Genomic DNA, 6000 nt, shown 5'->3' on the forward strand with positions numbered 1-6000 from the left:
CACAAAGACTCAGACACAACTAAAAATGACTGAACAACAAGGAGACCTTGGGTAAGTCACTTAACCCTTTGGGCTTCAGTTTCTTTATACATAAAATGACTGGAATGACCTCCAGGACCCCTTTCCTCTACCTGGTGGTACCACTAATATGGCACTCAACCTAACATGTCACACTGAAATCTTTTCATAACTTTTCATCTCATACAACTTTTGTTCCTAATAGCCGATAAATCTTATTACATGGGGAGGTGGGAGGGAGAGAGTCTGTCACACGAGACTTAGGAGTCTTCCTTTAGCTCTTCTAATAGTAAATAAATATTAGTCCAGTATGCAGATGAGTCATCTGTTATCCTTCACTTCCAGTGTGGCCAGCTCCTCTTCTTTTCAGGGCCTACCTCTCTCCTTGATATGTTTTTCATATCACTCCCTCCATGCAAATAGTCGCTGCTGAATCCTACTTATTATACCCACCATACATGGTACCATTGCACTTTGAGTGACCACAACAAACATACAGTTAAAATACGTAAGGTTCCAAGGTGAGTAATTTTAACAAAGCTTTCTTGAAAAGTTATAGCCAAATATGAAAATATGTTTTGCATTACTTCACATTGTATTTCTTGACTTCTCAATGGGTGGGAAAGGAAGTGGAGAGAAATTGAAACTGAAATTTTTTTTTTTAATCTTTAAAAAATTAAAAAAAGAAAAGCTCGAATGAACTGGTTACAAAAACAAACTAATGCATAAATTAAACTGAGCTGTGTCGATGAAGGAAAGATAATGAAACAAGTTAAAGGTAAGTATAAATAAGTGTCTGCAAAATGTGGTATGGGCACATATGATGTTGAGACCTAAATCAGGAAGAGGAAGAAATCTATTGACCTAATGAATAAAACGCACAAATTTTTAATCAGATACTAGGAGGGAGATTATAGCCATACATCACCAAGATCATACACTACGACCAGGTAGGATTTATTGAGGACTGGTTTAATATTAGGAAAACTATCAATATAATTGACCATATAGACATGCAAAAACAACAGGAATCATGTGATTGTCTCAGTACACTAGAAATCATAAGGATAAATGGAGCTTTCCTTAAAATGGTCAGTATCAATCTAAAACCATCAACAAACATTATTATCTGTAGTGGAGGACAAGTTTGAAGCCTTCCCAATAAGTTCAGGTGAAGCAGGGATTCCCATTATCACCACTATTATTCTATATTGTACTAGAAATGTTAACTATAGCAATAAGAGGAAAAAAAAGAAATTGGAGGGATTCGAATGGTCAATGAGGAAACTCTTTGCTGATGATGTGATGGTATACCTGGAGAATCAACTGAAAAAAACTCGTTGAAACAATTAACTTCAGCAAAGTTGCAGGATATAAAATAAACCCACACAAGTCATCAGCATTTTTATATACTACCAACAAAACCCAACAGCAAGAGAGAGAAAGAGAAATTCCATTTAAAATAACTGCAGACCATATAAAATACTTGGGAGTCTACCTGCCAAGACAAACCCAGGAACTACATGAACACAATTACAAAACACTTTCACGCAAAAAAAGTTGGAACTAAACAATTGGAGAAATACTCATAGCTATCGAGTAGGCTGAGCCAATATAATAAAGATGACAATTCTAAATTAATTTACTTATTCAGTGCCATAGCAGTCTAACTACCAAAAATTTATTTTATAGAGCCAGAAATAATAACACCCAAATAAAGTCTGGTGGTGGTGGGGTTGGACAGGGACAAAGGTCAATGCTGTTTAGGTTGTGGAAGAAAGAAGTAAGAGCGTTCACAATACAACACAAAATAAGGAGCCATTTACTGATGAGTTCCTGGTAAAATAGATTCTTCTATGATAGGAACAATTAATTCAACCTAGCTAATTATGGGATTTCACATAGAATCTAGAACAGAAAAGATTCCTAGGTTTAATGACCACCTCTTCCGAAGAGGATAGGACTAGATCCCCAAAGTCCTTAGTCCTTGGACTTTGGGAAAGCAATGGCATCATTTCATTGAGTCACAATACAGTGCTATATTTCCATGTGAAGCGCAGGAGACTAGGAGAGGTGGGAGATATGTGCCTGTCATGGGAGATTTATTTTCTTCAGCTACGCAGATTGGCTTTAGTGAGCAGTAGGATAAAATATAGGAAGTTAAAATACAGATATAGATAAAATATAGGAGTCCTAGGAAAGACTTCACTCCTACAAAATACATAACAAACAGTGGGATTTTGATATGACCTTGTTTTTGCCTTAATGAAAGTTTTACTCTCAAATTCTTTTACTAGATCATAATCTTTATACTTCAAAAAGAAATTGAAACCATTCAACAGGAGCTTCCTCCCCTTCTCATCACATATCCCACTAACATAATTTCCCACAATTTCTTCAGTCTCTCCATTGTCTGATGAAGAAGTAGCCTTATTTGCCAAGGCCAATGCTCCTACGTGAGCCTTTGCTTCCATCTTCCCTCCTTTTCCAGCAGATTGCATGCTTAATTCATTTTAGCAATTACTTCTTTACTGTCTACAAACATGCCCAGGTCTTCCCATCCTTGAAAAAAGTAAAATCAAACCAACACCTTAACTAAATGAATGAACAAAGCATTTATTAAGGTGCTTACTATATGCAAAGTACTATGCTAAATACTGAGGATTCATATAGAAAAGTAAGACAGTCCTGTTCTCTAGGAGCTCATGTTCTAATATGGGAGACAATGCATGTGGAAGGTTGCAGCTGCCAGGCAGATGGAAAGTTCCCATGGTCCTTAGGGTGCAGCATCATCAGATGGTAATGCTTCTCCTTTAGTGTCATTTCCACTGATAAAATTGTATCTGTTTCTGATGTTAAGCCACTTGACAGGGTCAGGGACTTCGGTGGCAAGAACTTTTTTAAGTCTTTTGGTCTATGTCTGTAGCAATGGCAGGAGTAGTTTCCAGCCTGCCTCTACATAAAAGTTGCTTTCCAGGATCATGGATATGGGCATTGGGCTGAAAGCACTGCTATTCCCAAGACTCTTGGGTTCAGGGTTCTGGGTGTGTGGACAGATGGTGGTCCAGCTAATGATGGTCTGATCTCTCTGGACCACACTGTCTCTTGCTCAGGTCCTTTGTGGAGTAGTTTTTTGGCCACTGGGGCCTGCTTCCCTGGACAATGGCTTCAATTGCTGGGTTGGATGAGAAGTGGAACCTGTGATCTGGGGGATGCTGCTTCCCTCAGGACTCTCATTCCTATCCACCCATTATTGACAGCACTGTAGCAGTTGTAGATCCTGTTATGTCCACTAGGTGTTATCCTCTATCTCCTCTCCCTTTTATAACTAATCTCAACCACGCTTGGTACCTCTCCATTTCTTCTCTCGCCTTTCTAAGTCCTCTTACAATCCAGCTGCTAACATCAGCACTAAATTGAAACCACTCCCTTCAGAGTTATTAATGATCTCTTCATTGTAAAATCTGACAGCCTTTTATCAGTGCTTATCTTACTTGATCTCTCTGCAACATTTGGCAGTCGATCACCTTCTCCTGGCTATTCCTCCTTTCTCAGTTTTTATAACACTCTTTCTTAGTTCTCCTCCATCTGCCTGCTCCTCTGTCTCCTTTGTCAGACCTTCATCTGTGTCACACTTTGGGAGGAAAGAGAGAGCAATATTCTGACCTCTACCCCATGCAGATTAAACTAGTTTTTTCCTTAAAAGGTTTGGAAACTGTTTCTGAGATTGGATTAACTCAGAAAAGTAAAGGCTAAACGACTTCTTTGTCATTCAGGCATGAAAAGAACTTCTAAAGAGTTCCAGCCACATTCTGATGCTTGCCTGTGAACCCTGTTGGGACAACTTGGCCAGGGGAGCTTTACTTAGCTGAATCAACTTGGGGTGTCCTCTGAGTGTATATATCCTTGTGGAATTCTATGGCTAAGTAAATCTCCTTTTGTTGTCTGTTGAAATGATCTATGTATTTTTCATATTCTTCCAATATCAAAGAAACTACTAGAGCACTGGCCTAAGGCAGTTTTCTGCTCAGAATTAGAAAGTAATGATCCCACTGAAGTGGTGGATAGGAACTGCAGAGGAAGGAAAGCCCAGATCGGCCTTCATACTTACAGTGATTCTTTTGTTGATACCTCTAGAAGAGAAACCAATGTGAACAAGGTCTGTGTCTTTACCTTGAAGATAACTAAATTATCTTTTTGGTTCATCACTTGTGTTGTCTCTGGGTCTCCCAGCCTTGGAATTTAAGCTTCCTCCAAAGGTATTGGAATCATCCTTGAGAGTTGAAGGGATTTCTTCAGAACTCAGTTTACTTTCAAAGTAGTCAGTAGGGAATTGGGAAATGGACGTAATGTTGAGAGTGATTTTCCTATCACATGGAAAGGACAAACATCAAAGAATGAGGTGGTGCAGTGGTTAGGGCTTGGCCTGGAGTCAGGAAGACCTGAGTTAAAATCCAACCTCAGATACTTATTAGCAATGTCACCCTGGGCAAGTATTTAACTTTTGTCTGTCTAAGGTTCCTCATCTGCAAAATGAAAATGATAATAACACCTGTCTCCCAGGGTTTGAAAGAATCAAATGAACATAGCTGCTTAATAAATGCTTATTCCCTCCTTCTCTCCTCTTTTCTTGAGACTGTATTATTTTATGTCACTCATTATCATCACCACTTAATTCTGAGGAGACTTGCTGAAAGAAGGCTCCCCCCAGAATTTTATTTGTGTTGAATGTAACAAGTGTTTGTTTTTAATGGCTTTTTGTAGATTACTTAATATAATTAAGCAAACCAGTCCTTTATCCTACAACTGTGTATATGAATATGTTGAGGTTTGGGGTAGTGGGGACCCCAAAATACACACAGGATCCTGCTTGATGAATTCAACACAAGCCTTCTTAAAGCCAAAGAAAAACACAGTTTATCAAAGATTTGCCATAGCAAGCCTAACCTGTTTCTGACCCTGGTATTGACAAGCGAGCCAGATAGAATCTAAGCTAGATTGACTCTGAGCCCCTTCAAAGTGGCAGAATGGAACTTACATACAGAAAAGACTGAGGGAAGAATCCAAGTGTTGCCAAGTAGTCTGGGGCTCCAGGGATGGTCTTGATAAAGGAGGTCAACCTAGAATGTAGATCAGCTCTAGGGAGGATCTTGATGGGAGTGTCCAGTAGCCCAGGTGATAGGATTTTGATAGGATTAGGGGCAAGGAGTATATGGGTGATATGGATCTGAAGAGAATGCCAGATCGAATTAGGGGAATCCTAGGAGCCCTCTAGGCAAGGCTTTCCAGGCCTTTCAGACAAATGGACCAAAACTTCCCTGGGCCAAGGGACAAAAGTTTTGGCTTGAACTCCTACCGCACCACTCCCTCCCCTACCTCCTCAGATGTAGCCAACCAATGAGAGGCACCCTAGGGACCCCAATAGACATGTAAGTCATGTCTCTGGAATTTTAAGAACTGATTTAGAAGGATCTGAGTTTGGGTCAGTTTTGGAGGATCTGCCATTTTATTATCTATAAAAAGAAAAGTATATTTGTTTTGTACTTGATACTTCATTCAGCTTCAATAACAAGTTGCCATGTGGACTTAATTGATAATGTCACGATTCAACAGGAAAAGCCTAAAACAATGAAGAATTTTGGAATCATGTTATCTTGAGTCATATTTTTCTGTTTCTGATTAACCCTGCTCATTGTGTTGAGGTCAGGAAACCATAATGATGAGATTTGGGATGTTCAGGACCCCAAAATACTGATACGCCAGGTCTTGCTGAATGAATTCGACTCAATCCTTCTTTCAGCCAAAGTAAAACAAAGGTTATTAAAGGTTCACCATATTGTGTTGACTCTTAAGGAGCCTAAGCATTTGTGACACTTACATTGACAAGGGGGCCAGATAGAATCTCAGCTAGACAGAATCCAAGCTGAATTGAATCTGAGTACCTTCATGGAGGTGAGATGGAACTTATATACAGAAGGACCA

The sequence above is a fragment of the Notamacropus eugenii genome, chromosome 3 (genome assembly GCF_028372415.1).
Source record: "Notamacropus eugenii isolate mMacEug1 chromosome 3, mMacEug1.pri_v2, whole genome shotgun sequence".
Classification (NCBI taxonomy): Eukaryota; Metazoa; Chordata; class Mammalia; order Diprotodontia; family Macropodidae; genus Notamacropus; species Notamacropus eugenii.